This window comes from Lissotriton helveticus, chromosome 2_1 (genome assembly GCF_964261635.1).
Source record: "Lissotriton helveticus chromosome 2_1, aLisHel1.1, whole genome shotgun sequence".
Lineage (NCBI taxonomy): Eukaryota > Metazoa > Chordata > Amphibia > Caudata > Salamandridae > Lissotriton > Lissotriton helveticus.
The window spans coordinates 266592779-266617877 of record NC_136059.1 but is presented as its reverse complement, the minus strand read 5'-3'; the positions used below and the strand labels follow the sequence as shown (position 1 = coordinate 266617877).

The following is a 25099-nucleotide window of genomic DNA, read 5'->3' as shown; positions in this document are numbered from 1 at the left end:
TGGTTTTGGCCAAGTGCTCAAGATGTTGTCAATGGGTGCCTCGTTAAAAAGTACCAGAGGTTCCGTAGATGAGTGTCCAGGTTTTAGGACCTCTATAAGTACATTAGTCTTCACCTCAATTGAAGGCCGTTGTAAATCTAGGACTTTGGCTGCCCTTCTATCCATGGCGAAGGTCACTAACTCTTTAGTAGAACAAGCAGTTGGCATCAGCTCTGTGCCAGGGACATGCCTAGCCCAGTTGCCTTTTCTAGGTCCCAATAAAATGAATACTCACTGTATTGTGGGAGATAAATTATATCTACCATTACGGTCATCACCAAATGCAGCTTGGCCCTGAACAGAATCCAACTCAATTAGTTGCTGAAATACTGTATGGCGGTCTCTAGGTAAATCTGAATCAAAGAAATCAAAAGAAATAGGGGTTGGGCGAAGCAGAAACTTAAGTTATGTGCAGCTGCGTTTGAGGTTGGTACGGGTTTGGAGTTGGACAAAACTAATGGTTCATTTGCATTGGTGCCAGCGTTGATGTGGCTGGAACTGACATGGATGTGGTGTTGGGGTGGAACTGATTCTGTAGTCAGATGTGGACCCACAGTGGGTTCAAGAAAGCATAATCAGCGACGAGGTTGGATACGCCTGCAGTAACCCAGCTGGAGGCCTCCATGAAACTTAAGGCTGTGAAAATAGGATACATGGCCTCTTTAAACACCTCAATTTGTTGCAGCGCCATCAACGGACTCAGGAAGCCAGTGTGCACTTGAAGACAGTGTGCACAGGAATAAGCTGCAGAATCTGTTCCTCTGCAAGGGACCAGGAATGAGCTTGCATTGCACGTTGACTATCCTCATGAATTTTAAGAAGTAGAGTTGCAAGCATGTGACAATGCCTGCTTAGACTTCTTGTGTTTTTTCTGAGATTTTGACTTTCCCAAAGACTTGGAGTGTAACAAGACCCTGTCGCGGGACTGCTCCTAAGAGCAGGAACGGAAGAGAGCCCTTGACTTTCAGTGGGAGTGGTTGTTTCATATTTCCGAAGATATTCATCTACATGCAGTCCGCTTAGTGGTCCCGGATTGCCTTTGGATTCATCAGGGCACACTTTCTGCATGACTTGGATATGGGGTCCAACCCTGCATATTAGAGGCACACCTTGTAGGAATTTATCATAGAAACCTGTTTGCGACAATCCCTACAAGGTGGTTTTAGACGCTGACATTTTGTTGCACAATGAAAGATTTTTGAGATGAAAAGAACCTGTCAACTTACGAGGAAATGAATGAGCTACCTCCGGATTCGCATCAGAAGGCACAGTAAGAAAGGAACACACAGGGTTGGTGCTTAGAGTGGCTTCAGCATGCTTTCAGTAGCAGAATTGAGCTGAGGTGGAGCAACACAACATCACCTGCTGGCACGCAAGAGCAATGCAGAGAAAAAAAGTCACTGAATCCAGTCAGGGGCCTGGGGGAATTCATGCGGAGGAATCTGCGGTTACAAGTATCGGTCCGAATAAAAGGTATGAATAAAACTGGTTATCTTTTTGATTAGTTCAGATCTCTTATTTAGGTGAATGTCTTTCCATGAACTGATGAATCCATTTTGGGGCTGACAAGAATAGAGTGCAAAAATAGAAACATAGGTTTTGGCAACTACTATTTATCTAAATATGGCACGATTAAGTGGCACATATGGTATACAGTCAAAATTGCAAGAAGTGCCAAGCGAGTGATTGTGTTTTTAATTTGTACAGGGTGCGCTACAAATCTAAAGCCATTTTGAACGTAAAAAGGAATAAATAGAAGATATCGAACAACGAAGGTAAACTGCAAATACAAAACACATTTTTGCAAGGTACAAAATAGAGGACATCTCTTTCTTTCACAACAGATATCCACAAAAGGGATGACTGAATTTTAAAAGTTCAGGAACTATGTTTTGGGTGAAATATAATGCTTTTCATTCTCTGTCTTCCAAACAACACCCTTAATGGCAGTATTGATATCTGAAAGAATCCAGGAAATGCTGCAGGCATACTTACGACCAACAGATCGAAAAAAGCCTTTAATGGAGGCCTAGATGCATACAAGAAGCATCTTTCTTTTTAATTTGTTGAAAAGAAAGGAATAAAGTGCTTCTGCAGAAACTATTGGGGACAATTGCACTTGACACTTTTGGCAGTCTCTCGGCCTGCGACCCTTTTCAGACTAGGAAAGCGGCCCACCATCAGTTACCATCTACTTAGATTGTGGATGAGTAGATGAAACCCCTCCTTCAATAAAAGATACACTGCTGTTGTTTCAAAGATTGGTGTTGCAGAGGCAGCTTGCTCAATACAGGTAATGGGCATCTGACACACTAAAATAATGTGAGTGTTTGATTGGTTCAGATGCTCCGTCCATCACCACTCCCTTTTGTACCACTTTGTTCGCCATAAGTTGGCAGGGTATGCTCAGACGTGAGACCCTTGCTCACTGAAGACGGCTGAAATGCCAGAAACCGGTCCTCGGAAGCTTGTTTCCGGTCCAGGGAAGGCATGGCTTGGCATTTCGGGCTGGACTGTTCCTATGAGGCACAGGGTCAGACTGATTTGCATATGGCCATGTCTGAACTGGGGTGGCAGAGTGGGCTAAAGAACGGTGATGGATTAAACCCAGATCTGTTGACTGGGTGTGAGTGTTTGATTGGTTCAAATGCTCCGTCCATCACCACCCCCTTTTGTACTACACTAATATACACAGCTGCTCTGCACCCGGCTAATCCCAAGCATGAACATTCAATCATGTCTTTCTTATTGATACACATCCAAGTCTGGGGTGGGTTTATCTGCGAATATCATGTCATGTTATAAGTCATGTGATTAGGACTTGCGATGGTCTATGTTCACCAGTGCTTTCTTGGCACTTTAAGACTAACGGAGTAAAGGGAAATCCAAGAAAATCATACTAGAACATGTAAGCCTGTCTAAACAGCCAGGTTTCAGGAGCTTTCCTGAAGGTTATGTTACAATGTAAAATCTGATTCTCTATTTTTTTTATTTAAATAAGCTATGCCTCATCCATTTTCAACTCTGCCCTGCTTCCAGCTCGGCTCTATCCTTGACACCGCATCTGTATAAACATGAGTAAAGAATCTAGATTGGGGCATTGTAGGCTGTGTAAACATGCAGAGTCAGCGCAAAAGAACAGCTGGTGTCTGCTCGAGGGTTTTCAGACAATGGTAAAGCCTTAAGTAAAGTTAACCCAGATAGCATATCTTGTTGTGCAGCTTCAGGATGTGACAATTGCACAAGGCACCAAGGATGTCGATTCTTACCGTTACCTCCTTTGTGTGTTTTTCCCAAAGCTCTATTTACCTCTGGGCGTCCCTGGTTTGTGATCTTTTGCTGTAAAAACTCATCGTTCGGTGTGCTTTCTCCTTGAGTATCACTATAGTGCTTGTCTGATGAAGCCCCATTCATGAATGCTAATAAATGCTCCAGTGTCGATTCCTCCTTACTTGTTAAGAACCCCTGGACTAAAAGGATGACCCTGCACCAGATTATTAATAATTTACTTCCACAAATTGGTGTCCGAACTTGAAGCCCCATCAAGGGCCAGGGGAGGAGATTGTGTCGGTAAGATGAACTTCTCTGAGGGGCGCACCACTTGAAGAGACTAGTGTTTCTCGTGGTCCAAGGTGATTTTTCAGCTCTCCGACTCTGATCTTCCTGGCGGCTGCTGGCCTTTACTGGGGCCTTCGGACGGTCATTCTTTTGGATCAGGGAGGATCGACAGGTGGGAATTGAAGACTACACAGAAGGTAAATCTGTATTGAACCGGTTCATTTGGTAAGAATTTGTTTGGAATCTGCTTGGACTTTGTTTGGAATTTGCTTGGAATTTATTTTGGAATTTGGGATCAGTTTTGGAACTTGCTATTTGTTTTGACTAAACATTTTTTTCCTTACAGGTAATGTGAGAATATTTGTTATTTCTCTCCGTTTATAAGTTTTTTATATCTTATATAACATGCTTGTACTTAGTACGCTTTTTTGCTGCTGCTGCTGCGATAGGCATAGCATTTTGGAAGCAAGTCAGCCAGTGCCACCAGAAGGTACGCCAAATTTTGAGATGTACATCAAATATGGTATTTGTCCCATCATGTATAATGCATTGTGGAACAAATATACAAAAGGGGATCCCCAGTTGCAATGGCCATTAGAGGGAACAATGGACCCTCACAAACTCAAGTATTTAGAGAAACGATTGTTTTTAAAGAAAGTTAGGCCAGCTATGTTAGACATAAAAGGAAGTAAAGGATCAGCAGCTCAAGGCACAGAAGGTACAGGGGAAGCCAGAATGGAAGACAGAGTATCAGAAGTATAAGGAATTGAAGGATAAGGAAGTTCAGGAGAAAAGGGAATGTTTAGATTGAGAGCATAGATTACTAATAAGTAAGGAATATGTAGTCAGACCAACAGAAACAGCACAAATCCACCAAGAAGATGTGGATTCAGACATTGACGGAGTATTGACTGAACGACCCACCCCCATATGTACCTTTGACACCTCTTACCCCTGGACCACCAAATGTCGTTCCCCTCTGTACGTCCAGCTCCACCACTTTTGCCTGTGGTTGTCCAGCTCCCTATTTTCCAACCAGTACTGGTACATGCATTACTCCCTCCATCCCAGGCCACTGCCCCCCCCCCACCCCAGGCCTTTGCGCCTCCATCCCAGGCCACTGCACCCAAAATGACTAATGATCCTGTACTTTCTATATCTGTCCTGACCCCTCGAATTCTTCATTCGACTGAATCTCAATAACATCAGGATGCGATAAGGTTGATGGTATTAAATCTGTTTGAGTGATCTAGAAATAGAGGTAGGAGAAATGATAGATCAAATACAGGATTTTTCTGAGGGCGAGCTTCTTTGTCTCATAAATAAGCTTTCTCATCAACTTATAGTCCAATGGGAGATGACTACAGGACAGAATGGCCGTTGTGATGATAGGGCTATTAATCGACAGTGTCAGATAGGAGCCTTCCCTGTAGCACAAGTTACTACTTGTGTAACAATATATCTGTAAGAGACGTTAGTTAGTGATAGATTACTTATCCCCAGGCGTCAGACTGGATTCGGAAAGCTTTTGTCAGCAGTACCCCTGCGCATCGATAGGCGTCGTCGTACGGCTCCGCGTGAGTTTCTGGCGTCGTATTCGCCGAGATTACGTCACTGAAGCTACTTAGACCCGCTCAGGCGCGCTGACGTCTGTTCTGTACACAACTTTCCACGACAGGAACGCAGAGCCATGTAAGATACAGACTTTTGGTGCATAGAAATGCTGAAATGGCCAAAAGGTAGCCCTTGATAGTGCCCAGAGCAGAGCCCTGCCGGGCCAGAGAAATAAGGAACATAAGGACCTCAGAAAGAGGAACAGAAAGGAGATCCACAGTCTTGGCTGTGCACCATGCCACAAATTTGTTCCACCTGCAGGCGTATACCGATTTAGTGGAGGGACGCCTGGCTGCCAGAATGACATCACAGACTTCGGGAGGCAAGTCAAATGGAATCAACTGTCGCCGCTCAATCTCCACGCATGTAGGTGGAGGCTGGGCAGGATCGGGTGGAGAACCGTCCCCTGCTGCTGCGACAGAAGATCCTTTGCAGAGGCAGTCGGATTGGGGGATCCAGGCTCATACTAAGTAGCTTGGGATACCAAACTCTCCGAGCACAGTCTGGAGGCACAAGGATGACTTAGGCCCGGTCGCGTCTGATCTTCTTCAGCACTCTGGGCAGAAGTGGTATAGGCGGAAAGGCATACAACAGACTGCAACTCCACTCACGACGAAAAGCGTCGCAGGGCGAGTGCCGCTTTGGAAATTCCAACTGATGACATTGCGTGTTCTCTTCGGTGGCGAATAGATCTAACCAAAGCTCTCCCCACTGTTGAAAGAGACCTTGCGCCACCTCCGAGTGAAGACGCCATTCGTGATCCATCAGGCACTGGCGGCGGAGTTTGTCCGCCCTGGCGTTCAAAGAACCTGCCAAGGAAATGCTGTGAGGCTCCAGCCATGTATAAAGGCGCAGGGCCTCCTGACATAGGGTCCACGACCCCACTCCGCCATGTTTGTTCCAATACCACATGGCGATGGGGTTATCTGTGAACACCTGCACTACCTTCCCCTTGACAGAGGGGAGGAATGCCTTCAGTGCAATCACCCGAAGGTCCAGAAGGTTGATATGGAGCCGGGACTCCGCCGGAGACCAGAGGCCTCTGATCTCCACCTCTCCCATGTGGTCGCCCCATCCCTGGAGGGACGCATCCGTCACCACTGTGTGCTCCGGTTGGGGAAGGGAGAGGGATCTGCCGCTGACCCAATGCTGATTTGTGAGCCACTACTGCAATTATTGTGCAGCGCCATCTGATATCTGGACATAATCGGACAGGTTTCCCTTATGCTGAGCCCACTGGAACTTCAGGTCCCACTGCAGAGCCTGCATATGCCACCTGGCATGGGTGGTCAGCAGGATGCAGGAGGTCATGAGCCCCAGCAGCCTCAAGGTCTTCAGGACCAAAACCCAGAACAAGGGCTGAAAGATCAGAATCATAGCCCGATTACCCTGGACTCGCTGTTCGGGAGGATAAACCCGAAACTGTGCCGTATCCAGAACTGCTCCGATGAAGAGGAGCTTCTGAGAGGGAATCAGGTGCGACTTCGGCACATTGATGGAAAATCCCAGCAAATGCAGGAGGTCAGCCGTGGTCTGGAGGTGGGAGACGACTGTCTGAGGCGAGCCCGCCTTAACAACCAGTCGTCGAGATATGGGAAGACTGAAACCCTTGATCTGCGCAGATGATCTGCAACCACCGCCATCACTTTCGTGAAAACCAGAGAGGCACTGGTAAGGCCAAAGGGGACTCGGTGAACTGAAAATGCTCCTGGCCCACCGTGAATCGTAGGTAACGCCGATGGGCCGGTAGGACGGGAATATGAAAATATGCGTCCTACAGGTCCAGTGCCACCATCCAGTCTTGTGAGTCGAGAGCAGACAAGACCTGAGCCAGAGTGAGCATCTTGAACTTCTCCATCCGGAGGAAGCAATGGACGTTCCGAAGGTCTAAGATGGGACGTAGACCTTTGTCTTTCTTTGGCACCAAGAAGTAGTGGGAGTAACAACCACAACAGACTTCTGGTGTCGGAACGCGCTCGATGGCCCCCTTGGCCAGGAGGGCCGCAACTTCCTGCTGGAGAAGTGCCAAATGAACCCCAGACATGCGGTGGAACTGCGGTGACAAGGCTGGGGGGGGGGGGGTAGACTCGCCGGGGGGGCGGGGGGTAATGGTGCGCCAGTGGGGGAGGTAATGATGAATCCTGCCCCCCACTGGCGTCTGGTGGGCCTGAAACACCGGACTAGGAAGGTGTGGAGGCAGTGGGGGTGTTGGTGGACCCGTGACCCGCCTCTGCGAGCCCCAAGTCCGCGGCTGCGCTAGGACTGTTGCTGCGCAGGCTTATTCTGAAAAGAACGTGTTTGCACGCCTCTTCCGGAGCTTCGAAAGGATCTAAAGGTGGAAGTGGAAGGAGTATGTGCTGTCGAAAGGCCTAAGGACTTGGCCGTGGCCCGAGAGTCCTTAAAACACTCCAATGTGGAATCCGCCTTATCACCAAAGAGGCGGGATGCCATCGAAGGCATGTGCATCAAAGTATTCTGGAGATCTGCAGAAAAGCCAGTCGTCCTCATCCAGGTATGACGACGTAACGCCGCTGTTGTGGAGATCCCCCTACCCAGCGAATTAGTGGTATCAAGACCACAACGTATAGTGAACTTGGCCGCATCTCTCCCCTCCATAAGAGCTCGGGGAGAACTGTTCGAGCCTCCTCTGGACACTGAGGTAGCACCTGCTCAACCGCATCCGAAGAGACAAGCAGTGTTCACAGACCGCAGTCCAGAACTTGCAGAAGAATAAATCTTCTTGCCAAACTGCTCCACTTTCTTGGATTCCTTGTCTGGTGGAGCAGAAGGAAACGCACTCTGGGATGTAGAGGCCTGAACCAACAAACTTTCAGGCCTGGGGTGCTGGGTGAGAAAGGCAGGGTCGCCGGGAGATGACGCGACCCGCACCCTTATCCACAGGAGCCCCTGTGTTGGGTTGGGACCAAGTGCCCAGAAGCACATCAGAAAGTGCCTCATTAAACGGCAACAGCGGTTCTGTAGTTGAAGAAGTTGGCTGAAGCACTTCAGGCAGTAGGTTGGTCCTGACAGTCGCTGGAGGGAGCTCGAGGTCGAGAGCCTCAGTCGCCCTACGTAGCACTGTGGAAAAGGAACCCCTCTCTTCCATAGTAACTGAAGGGGATGATAAACCAGGCGCCGGAGTTTAATCTGGGCCACCGGCTCCGCCTCCTCATCCCAGTCGGGGGACGGACTCTCACTATGCTGTGAGAGGGTCTTCAAACCCTTCCCAATACTCCCCTTCCAGTACGAGGACATGGGTGAATGAAAGAGTAAAAGTCCCCCATTGGCGTAGGGATCGGTGCCGGAAGACATCCCTCCAGCACCGGGCCGACATCGGAAAAGAAGTCGACGCCAGTGTTGGCGTCTTCGACGTCAGTGCAGGCTGTACGGGGTCCACCTGCAAGAACGGGGAACCCCGGCCAGAGCCATGGAGGCCTCTGAGTGTCCACGAAGTCGGGTCCGGAGCCGGCAATGTCGAGGAACGCGGAATAGTGGGGCTCGTGGGGCCACATGCCATTGCAGAAACGAACTTGTGAAATTTGGCTAGAGTTGCCAATGGACCCGGGAAAGGTGGGTAAGCCAACGGTAACTGCTCAGGCTCCAGCGGAACCGCAGGGGCGGTGCCACCTGCTCCCTCAGCCTCGTCCCACGACCGCCGAGGGGATGACAAAGAGCGACAACGCTTCTTCGACTTTTTGTGCTTCGCCTTACCAGACTCCGAGTGCGAAGACTTCGAATGGTGGTGCTTGCTCCGCAACCGGGCCCTCGACCTCACACGAGACTGGGATCAGGAATGGCGTGGGGCCAACTCCGGGGGCCCCACGCCGCCGGAGTTGGACCAATCAGGACCGCTCCTGCAAAGTTTTCAGGGCCATGGCTCGGCAGTGGGAACACGACTCGGTGTCATGGTCACGCCCCAGGCAGAAGAGACATTCATGGTGCAGGTCCGTCAGCAACATCGTGCACGGACAAACCTCGCAAAGCTTGAAACCGGGCATCCCTATGCACCAGGAGTAAGTTTTACTTACAATTTAATCAAACAAATACTTTAGTCAACAAGTTGATGGGGTACAGCTCTCTCTCCGGATCTGCGATTGCTGGCGCGTAAACAGAAAGAACTGACGTCAGGGCGCGTCTAAGTAGCTCCAGTGACATCATCTTGGTGAATACAACGCCAGCGAAGCACAGGGAGCCGTACGACGACGCCTATCGACGCGCATGGGGTACTGCTGATGAAAGCTTTCCGGATCCAGTCTGATGCCTGGGGATATTCTAAGGTAAGGAATCTATCACTAACGTTTTTTTTTTCAGATAGTAGAGTTAACACTGCCATAGCAACAACAATTGGATATCATAATAAACTTTCTTCCTCTCCCCGAATAAGACCTATGAGGGTAGCCACGCCACAGTCCATTCCTGGAAGAGGGAAATAAGATGATGATGACCCTAATAGTCCTAATGCTACAGCCTATTTTTTGTGCAATTGGATATATACGCCCTGGAAAAGAACGGATGTACTGACTTTTTCAGGATTTTATGATGATGTACAGGCAGCCATTGATTCCTGTCTCATGACCTTAGCTGATATTGATGTATTTTTTGGTATGATCCTGCCACCAGATATGCGGCGACTTACCCGGAAACAGGATCATGCTGTTGATTTGGGAGGAGACTGGGCTGCCATAGTAGCAGCCGATAGGGATAGGAAACCTGGTCAGAAACCTAGTCAGCTCGTACTGGATCTTCGTGGAAACATACTCACTTATATAAAAACGATTGTCCCGCCCCCCCAAAAAAATTTGGGCACTTCTTACTGCTTGTAAACAAAAATAGGGAGAGGCCGTCCCTGATTTCTTTACTCGCATTGAGGAAGTGTTCCATGATTTTAGTGGGCAAGATACATCTACGCCTACGGGTGCACATTTATTTGTAGATCAATTTGTGGGAAATTTACTTCCCGAAATATTGGTTCGCTTAAAGAATTCTGAGAGTATATGGGCTTCAGTAACCCTGAAAGCTATATTAGATATGGCTCAGTATTATCAGAATCAGGTGACAACTGGGCAAGAATGAATACAAGGAAAACTAAAAGAATTGAAAACTAAAGTAATAATGGTCCAGGCCTAAGGACCCTAGGGTCGAGGTTGAGGTCGTGGTCAAACCTATGGTCAGACTTTTAGGCAAACACCTCCAGTAGGGCCACCGCGTAGACAAACTCCACTAGGGCCAGATCAATGTACTTTTTGTAAGGAGAAAGGACATTGGTGTTCTGAATGTCCTGTTTTAGCTGATGGTGGGAGGGGAAGGGGACAAGTGAATGGTAATCGAGAGACTTCAGCTCCCCGACAGCAGCTACAACAAGCTCAAGCTCCAGATAAAAATAGGTCTGAAAATTATTTTGATCAACGGAATAATCAATATTCTATGGAGGATTGGGAATCATAGGAAACTATGGGAACACAGTTTCCCTAGAACATCGTAGGACAAGGAGGACCAGTTGAGATACCTGTAGATGAGTCAGGGCCCTATATAACAGCCAGCAGACTTGGGCAGGATTACAAAAGTTTAGTGGATACAGGGGCAACACGCAGTGCGATATCTCAGAAACTGGTCCGTGGAACACCCTTGTCTGGCCAAGTGATTACATTGATAGGATTTGATGGAACATCAACTCCTAGCCCTGTGTCCCAAAAATTGCCTTTGAAGGTTGAGAATTGTATTACTACAGCTCCATTTCCACTTCCCCACATGCTCCAGATAATTTGATGGGACTTGATCTTTTGAAATATTTCCATGCTACTATACATTGTTCCCCATCTGGAGTGTCATTTTTGGGAAAAAGACATTGCCTAAACAATATAATTTTTCTTTATGTTCGGATCTTGATTCTGTTCCTTCATGTGTTTAAGCTACTGCTGACACAGATGTGGGAAGAATGGACATTTCCCCAGTACACATACAATTTCGGGAGGATGCTTCCTTAACAAGGGTGCCGCAATATAAAATATCAAAAGAAGGTGAGGATGCATTGATATCTATTATTGACGTACAGGAGATGTTGAGGAAGTTTCCTCTAATGAATGTAATAGCTCCATTCTCCCCATCCTAAAACAGGGCGATGGAACAGGGGACAAGATTTACCAATTCGTGATTGATTTAAGAGAAGTCAATAAAATAGTAATTCCTCAATATCCTGTCATCTCTGATATTACGACCTTGTTGACATTAATCCCACCTACAGCCACTGTATTTTCTGTTATTGACCTAAAAAACACCTTTTTCTCTATTCCTATACATGAGAATAGTATATATCTATTTGGATTTCCATTAAGGGGTTGCTCATTTAGATTTTGTAGGGCTCCACAAGGCTATATAGAAAGTCACAGCATGTACAGTCAGGCACTGAAATGACAGTAGGATGAACTTCTTTTCCCATCAGGAGTTACACTTGTGCAATATGTCCATGACATGTTGCTAGCCGCGGACACAGTAGAGCATTGTAAAGAAGCCACTCTCTCCCTATTGCATCATCTTGCTAATAAGGGACATAAAGTCTGCAAGAATAAGTTGTAATATTGTCAAACTGAGGTCACTTATTTGGGTCACCTCCTGCCTAAGGAAGGCCGCACTTTGACTTAAGGCATGATTCAAACTATCCTAAAAATTCCCATCCCAAGTACTCAAAAAGAAGTCACAGCGATTATTGGCATTACTTCCTATTATAGACAGTGGATCCCCAACTTCTCCCTTATCATCAAACCTTTTTTGTCCCATGTTACTAAAGACACTCCCTCTCCTCTACCATGGTCATTTGAATGTCAGGAAGCATATCAGCAGCTTCGTGCATCCACTTGTTCTGCTTCAGAGTTAGGCACTCCAGACTATGCTAAGCCTTTTATATTATATGTACACGAGAGATAAGGATCTGCATTGTCAGTTTTAACACAACCATATGGTAGTAAACATCGTCCATGTGCTTATTTTTCGGCTGGATTGGACCCAGTGGCCAGAGGACTTCCAGGCTGTCTAGAGGGTTTGCCGCACACAGCTATTTCTATATGACAATCTGAGGGAATAGTGTTGAGTAACAAGCTTATGGTTATGGTACCACATTTCGTAGATGCACTCCTTAATCAGACTAAGACACGACACTTGACTAGCGCTAGACTCACAGGCTACGAACTTACGCTTTTGGCACCTCATATCACACTCAAGCGACATTTGTTACCTTTGCCAGGTGAGCAAACTCATGATTTGCACGACTGAAAAAACTAAAGGAAGAATAGATCTTAGAGATACACCTTTTTTAGATCCTGAGGGGGAACTATGGGTGGATGGCTCTTGTATAAGACTACCTGATGGCACCACCTCTGCATCCTATGCCATAACCACATTACAAACTGTGGTAGAAACAGCCCATATTCCACAAAAATCTGCCCAAGCAGCTGAACTCATTGCGCTTTTCAGGGCTTGCAAACTCAGTCAGGGATTACCAGTGAACATTTATACGGACAGCCAGTATGCATTTAGTGTAGCACACAATTTTGGCAAGCTTTGGAAGGAACAGGCATTCCTAACCTCCCATGGTTCTAAAATACAACATGGTGAATTGGTAAATAGTCTCCTTACTGCCTTGACATTGCCAAAGAGTGTAGCCATTATCAAATGTAGTGCCCACAAGAAAATTACAGACAAGATGGGACAAGGAAATGCTTTCGCTGACGAAATTGCACGAGATACTGCAAGTGCACTCACGAGTAAAATATATGTACTACGATCCCAAGCTGAAAGATGGGAAAACGTATACAGAAATTAAGGGAATACAGCAGTCAGCCACTGAATAAGAAAGGGCAGAATGGCAAAAGGAAGGAGTTAGATGATGGATGTTGGAGGTCAAAAGATATGTCGAAATGGAAGTTGCCCTATGCCAACTTATTATCTTTTGTGACTATGGCTCATGGACCTGCTCATGTCAGTGCCAAAAACACCATTTCCCATCTAGAACAGGTTTGGGATAATAAGCACATTCAGAAAACGGCTGACCATGTGGTTAAACATTGCATGATATGTCTACAGCACAATCCTGGGAAGGGGGTATCAACCCCTACCGGTAGATTTTCCCCACCTCAGGTTCCCTTTCAAAGCACTCCAAATGGACTACATTCAATTAGAGAGCTGTAACAATTTAAAGTATGTACTAGTAGTTGTTTGTTCCTTTAGTAAGTGGGTAGAAGCGTATCCCACTAAAGACAACACAGCCTTGACAACAGCTAAAATGCAGTTAAAGAAGCTTTTCCCCCTTTTTTGGGGTTTGTAGAGTCCTATGGAGTGATAACGGCCCCCACTTTATTGGCCAGATAGAGTACCTAATGAAGGGTTTAGGGGTAAAGCAGAAGTTTCATACTACTCATTATCCCCAGGCAGCGGGTCTGGAAGAAAGGTACAATGCCACATTGAAGTTGAAACTAGCAAAGATACAAGCAAAAACGGGCCTTAGTTGGCCAGATGTCCTGCCCTTAGCCGTGTTTTCTGTTCGTTCCATCCCACATAGTAAGATAGGACTTTCTCCTACAAGATCATCTTTGGTAGGCCTTTGAATGTATGGGCACCCCGAGGCCAAATGTAATTAAAGAAATACAGAACCCTGTTTTGAGTGATTACCTAAACAACTTGACGGAAAAACTGTCTGATTCATTAGCAGGTCCGTGAAGCTATTCCAGGAAAATCGGAGGGTCCGGCTAATGGTCCTCAGCCGGGTAACTACATACTTGTGAAGGATTTTCAACATTTTAAGAATTTGGAGCCTCGCTGGAAGAATCCGGAGCAGATCCTGCTTAGGACTCGAACAGCTGTCCGTGTCACCAATAGATGCCATTGGATCAATGCTGCACACTGCAAGCAAATCCTAGCAACTTTTCTCCAGCCAGAAGGCAGAAACAATCTGAAAGACATCTTACAGATTCAGAAAACTGTTTCTCCTCTGAAAGAAGACACTGTTTCCTGATCAGACTATGCCTTCAGCAACAAGGTACAATTTACGACCAAGGAAGGGAAGGAGCAGATAGAGGTACCAGAGGACCACTTTCAATTGGTGGAACGGTTCGGCTGTGACATGGTAGGATCACAGAATCGGCTGAACTAGGTTCAGAGTGGGTTGTGATACATGTTCAGTGGTGCCTGGGATCCCTCTGACCTGTGGTTGTATTGATACGGAGAAGGAGAAATGCAGAGATTGGGATCCAAGCTGCGAAGTAATGACAAGACTCTGTGTATGGTTACTTTGATCATAATATTGATAATATTGGCAGCAGTTTTTTTGACAATGGAGAAAGTGATTCCGGCTCGAAACCTATTACCCGCTACTACTCCTGTCCCCACGGAACATTATTGCTTCACTACAGGGACTTATTTCCACATGGGGTTGGAAATTAGTCGTGGGAATAGTAATTTTAGGAGTCATCTTTCTCACCTGCTGCTGCATTCAATGTGCCCCTATCAATACTTGTAGTAGTATTAAACCTTCCCCAGTCAATGTTCATGAATTGAATCGAGAAATGATGATGCACACTGAAATTTACGAACTTATGAAAATTAATGTACAAGATTATTATACGTACTTTTAAAATGGATTCCCATAGGCTGATAAGGAAGTACTGTTAAAATGTAAAATCTGATTCTCTATTTTTTTAATTAACAACATCCGTGCGGCGCATTTTCCCCGCTGTGCGCTGAAGTTTTAAAAAACCCGCGGTTCATGACGAGCTCAGCTCGTCATGAGCGTACGAGCGGTGTACCTCATGACGAACTGAGCTCGTCATGAGCGTCGAAGGGGTTAAACTATGCCTCATCAACTTTTCACCTCTGCCCTACTTCCGGCCCGGCTCTATCATTGACATCACATTTGTGTAAACATGAGTAACTAATCTAGATTGGGGCATTGTAGGTTGTGTAAACATGCAGAGTCAGCGCAAAAGAACAGCTGGCGTCTGCTCGAGGATTTTCAAACAATGGTAAAGCCTTAAGTAAAGTTAACCCAGATAGCATATCTTGTTGTGCAGCTTCAAGACACGACAATTGCACAAGGCACCATGGCTGTTGATTCTTACCGTTACCTCCTTTGTGTGTTTTTCCCAAAGTTCTATTTACCTCTGGGGTCCCTTGTTTGTGATCTTTTGCTCTAAAAACCCATGTAACCATCATTCGGTGTGCTTTCTCCTTGAGTATCTCTATGGTGCTTCCCATTCATGAATGCGAATACATGACCTATGGTTTGTACTAAGCTTAAGTGTCGATTCGTCCTTACTTGTTAAGAACCGGTGGACTGAAAGGGTGACCCTGCATCAGTAGATTATTAATAATCTACTTCCACAGTTAGGTAGCTATTTTCTAGCCTCAAATAGTCTGGTAAGGAGTTCCACGAAGCCTTGATTGAGAAACTACAACCTCCCATACGTTTCTCCTTATAAGCTGGAACCAAGAGAAGGTTGGCATTGAAAGATCTTAATATGTGCAAATGAGTATATGCAGTAAGGCTCTTTACCAAATAGTGCAGGGTCCAAACCTTGAAGAGCCTTAAATATTGTGCGGCAAACTTTAAACGGAACTCTTTGCTTAACAGGAAAACATAGTAGTTGTTTTAGGGTAGGAGTTACATGAGGTTGCTGTGAAACTAAACCAGAGGCGGGTTTTTTCATTTTGGATAACCTGGAGCCTATGGATTGAGTTTTTGGAAGAGCTAAATAAATAGAGTTGGTGTAGTCTAAAATATAACTGGAGCTATGACTATTATTTTTGTGGCTTCTGGCAGAAGAGTAGTGGAAATTCTCCTGATCAGTTTCAATGTACGAATGCATTTAGATACAACTGCATCATTTTGAGATGTCATTATTAGTTAATTATTTACCAACAGCTATCTAACAATACCCCCAAACTCTTAAAAGGAGTCTTAGGATGTGGAGGTTCACCCATCGCCACTGTGCAATAAAAGCAATTGCAGAGCTCAATTTTGTTATTTAAAATCATGGTCTCTGTTTTGTCTGCATTTGGGCTGGTTATTTCCAATCCAACTCTAAAAGAGAAATATCATGAGGTTTCGAAATTCCAGCTGTGAAGCTAAGGTATTATCTACACAGTTGAGAAGCTGGAAATCATTCCCATAGTTGTACACTCTTAAACCCCTAAACACAAGTTCTTTCATTAGGGGTCTTGAATACAGACTGAATAAATGGGGGGAAAAGGGAAAATCCTCTAGGAACTCCATATGTAATCAGGGTACCCTGTAGCAACAAATGGACCCAGCATCACTGCCAGAGTGCGATCATGAGTGAAAGATTTCATCCAGTTAAAGGCGATATCCTTAAGCCCTGCTGCCTCCGAAAAGTCAAAAACAACCTTATGGTCAACAGTATCAAAGGCAGTGGATAGATCAAATAATATCAAAGCAGATATCTGACCATTATCCCCAACAAGCTCACGATCATCTATTCCAGCATGTGTTACTGATTCAGTGCCATGGCCAGGAAGAAACCCTGTCTAGCTGTGGCAACAGATAATCGGACTTATGCAATTGCATCAAATAATCTGACTTTTGTAAATAATCACAAGTTCTTGAGCCACCTTTGCCTACAACAGTTTTTCTGTGTAAGAAACAGAGAAATGGGGTAACAGTTGCATTAATACCTTTGAATAGTCCCATTTTTAGGTCTCGCGACCTATCGATGCACGCATGCGCATCGAGCGGAGCGAGAATTCAAGTGGCGAAAATTCTCGTGAAACCACCAGCTTTTTGCTGGCGTTTTCATCAAGTTCACGTGAACCACGTGTTCAAACATGAACGCGCATCAGCCTCCCTCCATTTGCCGCACAGCACATCAAAGGGCTTCGCCCAGCGTGCGCTCTGCGGCTTCTCCTCCCCTAATTACGCCGCACACAGCCTTCCTTGCATTTCTCCTCCCCCTCCCCAGCCAGCTTCCCCCAGGCCGTGTTCCCTCATCCCTCGCACCCCCTCCTCCTTCAGCTTGAGCTGCGTGAACACGAGGGGCACTATATTGTTTTGACTTGTATTGGTGAAAACTAAAACTTGTTACTTGCTCGTCACTCCCGTGGGCCGTGCTGTGAGTACTCTGCAGCTTGTCCCCTTTTTGTCCCACTCTCGCGTCCTCACGCAGCTCTCTTCCTTCAGTGCTCACCTACCACTCTCCCTTTTACTCTGTTTCTCGTCCAGTTACCAGCCTCCCTTCTGCGGTGTTTCCATTTGTCGATTTGGCGTCAATCTCGTTCGCAGCAGCACTTCCTGTGCGCAAGCCCACTTCTTCACTGCTTCACCATGCTCCATTTCTGGCTGTAGTTTTTCGTCGCCCCTGGTGCCGGAAGCTTCTCCAGCCTGGTAGACTGTTATTTCAATGGAGTTTATTTTAGTGCAGGATATCTGTACGATATTGAGCGTGGCCGGAGGAGCTCGCTCAAAGCGCGTCCCATCTTCAGGCAAACTCTGCCCCCCAAATCTCTATTAGATTGAGCACACGTCAATCGAGTATCACACTTCAATCACTGCCCCAGACCACTGTGCCTGGGCCCATAGTAACTATCAGACCCCTGAGCTCAGCAAAGAAACCAGATCCTCTTCATTAGGATCGTACACAGTGCCCTGTATATCATACAGCGCCTGGCGAGTGCACCATGTAACCCTTTTCTGGGAGTTCCTGTGTAATCGTCACTTTGACTGACATGCTTTTGCACAGGCTTCTGAGATGTTGTGGAAAGTTCCTCCCGCCCTGTGAGCGCTTCAGCAAAGCAGGCAGTCATGAGCAGTCAGTCACCTGCCCGGGCTGGGCTCGCCTCGCACACGAACTGAACAAGCATTGGCATTGCCAATAGGTCTCGCTTGTAGGACCTTATAAGTATTTAGTTTTGCAGCACAATATCCGATTATGCAACAAGGATATTGTGCTGCAAAACTAAATACTTATAAGGGCCCACAAGCGAGACCTATTGGCAATGCCAATGCTTGTTTTTAACAGTAATTACCCTGGCACTTTTCAAAGTTTGGGGGGTGGAGCCTTGAAGGATATGTTTGTTAAAGTTTTCTATGTTCTTACTACGCAGGTATGAGAGATGGGACACAGCTGTGCTTTCTGATACTACATTTGCAGTTAGTGTGGGCGATGCAGGGGCACTAGACCGTTCTACTGCATCCATCTGAGGCTTTTCTGTGTGCTGGATTAACTGAACCTCAGCAAGTGCCTCTTAGCTACATATGAGGAGCTGCACAGTGTGACATGGAGCCAGAAAGGGAGATGAGATGGAATTCAGAGAGAGTTGCTTGATGGATGGAGCACGCTCTGCTGTGCCTTGGGCTGCGAGTGTGGCCTACTTTTGAGGAATGCTTCTGGGCTGAGCATCTTACGAAGCGTTCAGCAAGCAATGGCATACCCTACTTGGCTATTCATAATGAGCCATATGTATCAATATTTGAAATAGAGATTACCCAATTGAGATTTTCTACGAATCACAATGAGGTAATCTCTATTCCTAATGTATGAATCTCCATGAGTTTCATTTAGCGATTCCTGGTGGGTCTCAAATCGGCCTACCTGATTAATATTAATAAGGTAGGTCGCTATTTACAACCCATCCGGAATAGCTAAAATCATGGATATGGTGGCACGGAGATGGTTACCAAATCGCAAATAGAGTTTGGTACATCAGAAAAGGAATTTTTTGTGGTCGCAAACAGCCTGATTCTGCGAATCAAGTTGTTAGCGAGCAGAAAAGGTGGGGGGTTGGAGAGGAGTAGAGAAAACACAAACAAAGACCACAAAAGGGAAAGGAAGCAGAGTTAGAAAAGGAGGGGAAAGAAAAAGGGTAGCACAGCATTTGCTACTCAGCAAATATTTATGTGAGTCCCTGTACTCAAATGCCTTTTTTCAAGATTCTTCCTGCTATAAACTATTTAACAGCGCATGTGAATGAGAGTTTAGTATCTCCGTGCAGAAAGTTTAAAACTGAAAATAGATATGCTGCTACACTGTGCTTTATCAGAAGTCTGTACTCCACCAATCACTTACTTCAACTATCTTACTCAATCATTCCCATCCTCCTGCCTACAACACAGTTTTCTCTCTGCAAATGGACGAACCTTAAAACGTATCTGTGGCTTCCTATGTGAGGGGCTGATGTGGACAGGCCTGCATTTGACATTGCCTAAGTGCCAGAGACTTCAAAAAGTCATATTTAATGAGCAACCCCTATATAAAGTATGACCCAAAGGTGATCCTATACCAGTGGAAGGGAGGACAACCATGAGAAACAGCTCAATGGGTTGGTAAGAGACTTCTATGCAGTTGTCAGATAACTCAAAGTCGACCTAAACCAAAGAAGGAGCAGTAACAGTGGAGTCAAGGGGTTGAAAGATGGAGTGAGCCAGCTAACGGGTTGTCATGCGTCATGGGTATATGTACGCCGATATAAACAACAATATGCGAGTGTCCATTTGGGTGCCAAGGGGGTTCAATGGCATTCAGCGGGATTCATATCCATGTAAAAAAAAAAACACTTGACACATAAAAGGGTACATTGCCACAGGAATACTTACTGCTCATGCCATGACACTAGCTACGCGCTTTACAAATCCAAATCCAAATCCCAAAACACTATCTAGTATATGATGGGTGCCTAGATAGATGTTACCGTTTACAGTCTTCAGGGCATCCAGGGGCTAAATGGTGCCAACTGTTTGGCATGGCATTGGCAGAAATGCAATAGAACATCTAGGAACATCAAGCAATTGGGCACATAACGGCAACGACTGACCATTAAATACATTTCTAGGAACAGGATTAAAGTGACTGATATAAATACATTTACTAAAAAGCATTTGCAATGCAATAGGTCTCGAATTTGCGAGAGCTAAAGCTATTGGCATTGTAAACGATAATGCTTTTTATTTATGTTTTAAAAACCAACACGTAAATAAAAGGCATAGTCATTTACAATGCCAACAACTCAAACTCTCGCACATGCAAGGTCTATTGCATTGCAAATGCTTGCTCTTTAACCAGGTTTCTTGGAAGAGACAAATAACGAACTGGTCAATAAAAATACACCCATCTATGTGGTCTTGTTTAGTACTTAAGCCCGCGACTTCCATGGCAAGAACCTTAAGATGGATTTGGGATCTACAACTCCTGAGACCTTTTTGTCGCCTACTCATTCAGCCATGTGTGACACACAATGCCGAAATAGTGTCAGCAGGACAAAAATGGACCACTTTGGCTGGGGTGCCAGAGCATCCTATCTCTAAACCCCTCAGTGGTGCAACTCAAAATCGTCCACCACTCCCCCTCCCCCGCCCGCATAATTGGATGAGGGTCCCATGAGTCTCCCATATCTCATATAGATGTATTTGTATTGGGCTGGAAGAGCCCCCGTTGAATATTTAGTATCCCCCTCCCCCCATCCCCCGTGAGGACTGGAAGCCCCTCTACACAGCAGGGGCTGTAAGCACCTGTGTTGCGCACCTGGAATCTCCTCCCCATCAGGGCTCGACAAATCCTGAAAAAGGCTCGACAAATCTGAAAAATTGTACTAGTCCTGCAGGTCTAGTAACTTGGAAAATCTCCTCGACCCAACTTCAACCTACTTGACTACTGTCTCTGAAAACGGAGCAAAAGTTAACAAGATTTAAAGGCATCTTTATTGCTCAATCCCTTTGTGAGCAATAAAAATGCCTTTAAATCTTGTTATCTTGTCACTTTTGCTGTTTTCAGAGACAGAGGACAAAAGTTAGTTTGTCTTCCTACTCGTCAGAAAGGGTGAGGACCTAAAAATAGCTCGTCCTCATCCATTCTCCCTCGCAAATGCGAGCGGGCGAGTGGATTTGTCGAGCCCTGCTGTATGTGGCGCTCTCATAAATAATATCACAACATAACACGGGTAGCGGAACATCGCATAATATAGTTAGTTATATCATAGTGCAACATAACACAAATACTCTTGTGCATGTAGCGCTTAACTTAATAACAACAAAATACCAAAACTACACACACAGGAAGCAAAGTATAGCATAACACACACAGACACACACACAACATAGCATAGCACTATTAATATATATAGAGACAAAATAAAACATAACATATTGTGACTGCATGGAATGCCATGCTACCATGTAGTAAAACATAACGCAACATAACAGCCCAGCACAACATAAGAATGTGTGAGCTACATTTCATCCTCCTTACCGCTCCAACACTATCTGGGCAGGGGAGGAGACCTGGGAGGGCAAGGGCTACCCGCGCATGTGCAGTACCTGTAACTTTCGCGTGTCCTGCGGCTCATGCCCAGTGGCGGCGCGTGCGCACTTCAGAAGCCGCCGGAGTTTAATGACTGCAGCGGGGTTTGTGCGGCCCAGGGAGGGGGTCGCCAAAGTGCCCAAGGCAAAAAAAAAGTGCAGGAAGTCCGCCGGGAGCCCACCCCACCTTCGTGAATGCTGCATGGTGCGGCCAAAGTAAGATTTCAGGCGGGGCTCCTGTGATCAAGACAGAGCCCCGCGTGTTGCTGCAGAGTCCCCACAAGAGCCAGTAAGTGGGGCATGCTGTACTTGCAAAGCGCGCTGTGCCCAGAGACGTCTGTTACTTGGCTGAAGTGTTGGCCCCGCAATATCGATGTGTCTGTTCCTTTTGTTATATATAAACACTCTGTTAAGAGGTATTCCATGTTCCGTGGGTAATACCAGTCCGGGCGTATCTGTAACAACACTGCGCACAGTCCAAGCTTGGGAAATGTTTGGACTTGAAGATTGATTTAAACATCACTTGAGTTCCTATCGAATGAAAATACTATGAAGTCACTCGGTTTCTTGTTTGTTATAGTGAGAAAGTTTGTTTTAAGGGACTCTTTATTACCAAAAAGGTTTAAAATAGTAATTCTTTTGCCTAAAGAAATCTGCCTGGAAATCAGTTTTCTCGAGAAACCAAACACGCGTTCATGGGGTAGTGCTCCGCAATCTGAGGACGGAAGGGAGACAGGAGATGGGCACATCGCAAATTAACTAGCGCGTGTTCACGGGCGCGTTCACATTTCCAGTCCGTCCTGCGCGTGTCCATCTCCTGTCTCCCTTCCAAGTCAAGTCAGTGACAATAGATCTCACTGGCGACAGCACTTTGGCGCTGCGGTCGCCAGGCGAGACCTAAAAATGAACACATTATATTTGTGGGTAAAAGAATCTATTGAATGGAAAGCCATCAGAATTTTCGAGAGAAAGCTAGTAAAGTTAAAGAAAATCGCAAGCTGAAATTGACTAAAAATGAAAAGAAAAGCATTACTTATCTATAACCATACTTCTCCAGTGCTGATATTTTTTATATACTGACATAATTATAAGGTCCCCATCATCAATCTACAATCACACTGTCAGTAAAACAAGTTATGCTCGTGTTTGTTCAAAAATATACGTCCCTTTTTCTCCACAGAGATGTTAGTGTCCCTCCTACCCAACATCTAACCGAAGGTGGTGGCATTGAGACAACCGAGTAGCACGCGTTCTCAGAGGTATGATGTGGATGCTCCTGTATGTGGAATCCCACGGATGAAAACAAGTTACTTACCTGTAAGTTTGGTTCTCCAGTATTGGTAACTTTCATAGATTCCCATAGCTTGTATCATTTCCCGTCATCGGAATGGGAGTCCCGGTAAATAAAAAATACCATATTAGTAGGTACAAAACAAAAAAAAAAGGCTTAGGACTCATTCCATTTTGTAGCATATCTACCTCTTTTTGTAAAAGAGACCAAAAGTACTGAACAACCAATCAGAGTAGCCTCACCCCATAGAAACTTCCTGAGAGAGCCTCAGAGCCTCCGATTTTCGTAGCCGTTGTGTAACAGTAATAAAGAATATGCTGAAGGCTGAGCTTTCCCAGGGGAGGAGGGTGGGCATATGGCAATCAATGAAAGTTACCAATACTGGAGAACCAAAGTTACAGGTAAGTAACTTGTTTTCTTACTCCAGTATTGGAACTTTCATAGATTCCCATAGCTTGTATCAGAATAGCTAGCAGTTAGGAAAACAGACGCACATTTTGTATAATAATCATAATACATTGTATAACATTGTGTCTATATCAACATAAAAAAATATATAAGTTACCAAAACATCAGTCAGTAAACATCAGCAGATACAAAAGGAGGGTTAGAAGGGAAAGCTCACCGCTCACTGGAAGAGATTCCTCAGGACCGCCTGTCCCACTGCTGCATCACTCCATGTGGAAGAATCACAACAGTAATGTCTGGTAAAAGTATTGGCACTGCTCCATGTAGCTGCCCTGCAAATGTCTTTGATCGGCACTCCTGCGAAAAGAGCCGCAGAAGAAGAAATGGATCCTGTAAAATGCACCCTTCTAGGGGCTTACCGGCCGCTTGGTGACAGTAATGAATCACGCTGGCAATCCATCTTGCAAACCCTTGCTTCAAAAGGGGAAAACCTTTGCGAGGAGCACTGAAAGCGACAAAGAGCTGAGTAGATCTTCTGAATGCCTTGGTGCGTTGCAGATAAAATTGTAAACACCTTTGCACATCCAAGGCATGAAGAGACCATTCCGCTTGAGTTGTAGGTCGAGGAAAAAAGGATTTAAGGATGACCGGTTCATTCAAATGAAAGTCCAATGGGACTTTCGGGATAAATTTAGGATTTGTCCTCAGAGTGCCCTTTTTGAACTGTAAGAACAGATCCTTGAAAGTGAGAGCATGAAGTTCACCCACCCTCCTAGCAGATGTTAAGGCGAGAAGGAGGGCTAATTTCCATGAGAGGAACTTAAGGTCCGCCCTATGAATTGGCTCAAAAGGAGGCCTCATGAGTTGAGCAAGGACAAAGTTGAGCTGCCACATAGGTGGTGGAGGTCGAACTGGTGGATAAACCCTAAAAAGTCCTTTTAGAAATTGTTTCATGATTTTTGCAGACCAAAGGGAAGGGCCAGAAGAAGTCTGTCTGAATCTAGAGATAGCTGCTAGGTGTACTTTGATAGAAGAATGAGCAAGCCCTAATTTGGCCAAAGCCAAAATGTATGGCAAGATTTGATGAGGAGCCGAAGAGTATGGATGAATGTTCTCCTGACGGCACCACAGGCAGAAACTCTTCCATTTCAAGCGATAGGTCTTATTCGTACTTGGTGCGCAGGCCAGAGCTAGCACACCTTACCATCTTGAGAGATATTTAAGTGTTGAAATTCTCTGTGCTCAGGAGCCACGCTGTCAACTGAAGCGAGCTCGGATGCGGATGTACCAAATGGCCTTGGAACACCGTCAATAGAGAAGAAATTGGACGCAGGTGAATTGGATGATCCAGGGAGAGCAGGAGAAGCTCTAAACCAAAACTGGCTGGGCCACGCCAGTGCCACAAGAATCATCCTGCAGGGTTCTGCTTTGAGCTTCCTAAGCAATCTTGGAATCAGTGGAATCGGAGGAAAGGCGTAAACAAAGGCACCTGACCATGCCATCGAAAGCGCATTTCCCAATGATCCCTGATGGTGTTCCCTGCTTGCGTAGAACCGGCATTTCCTGTTCTCTGGAGTGGCAAACAGGTCTATGGACGGAGTGCCCCAGAGATTGAAAACACTTTTCCAGAGTGCGCTGGTCCAGTTCCCACTCGTGCCTCACAGTTTTAAGACGACTCAGCATATCCGCTGTCGTGTTGAGGGCACCCGGAAGATGTTCCACAGAGAGAGAGATCTGATGGTGGATGACACACTTCCAAAGCTAGCTCTTGGACTTCCTTGGATAGCAGACAAGACCTTGTTCCACCCTGCTTGTTCACATAATGCATGGCCGTCGTGTTGTCTGTACAGACCAGGACAGTGGATCGTCGGATTCTCGGAAGGAAAGCCTGTAATGCC

The 25099-nt window shown here is 45.8% G+C and overlaps 1 protein-coding gene across 1 annotated transcript in view; it reads right to left on the bottom strand.

Moving 5' to 3' along the window:
• Positions 1 to 25099, bottom strand: part of SMAD4 (SMAD family member 4) — a 308776-nt gene that overhangs the window by 93013 nt on the left and 190664 nt on the right. The gene's annotated exons all lie outside the window — the stretch shown is intronic.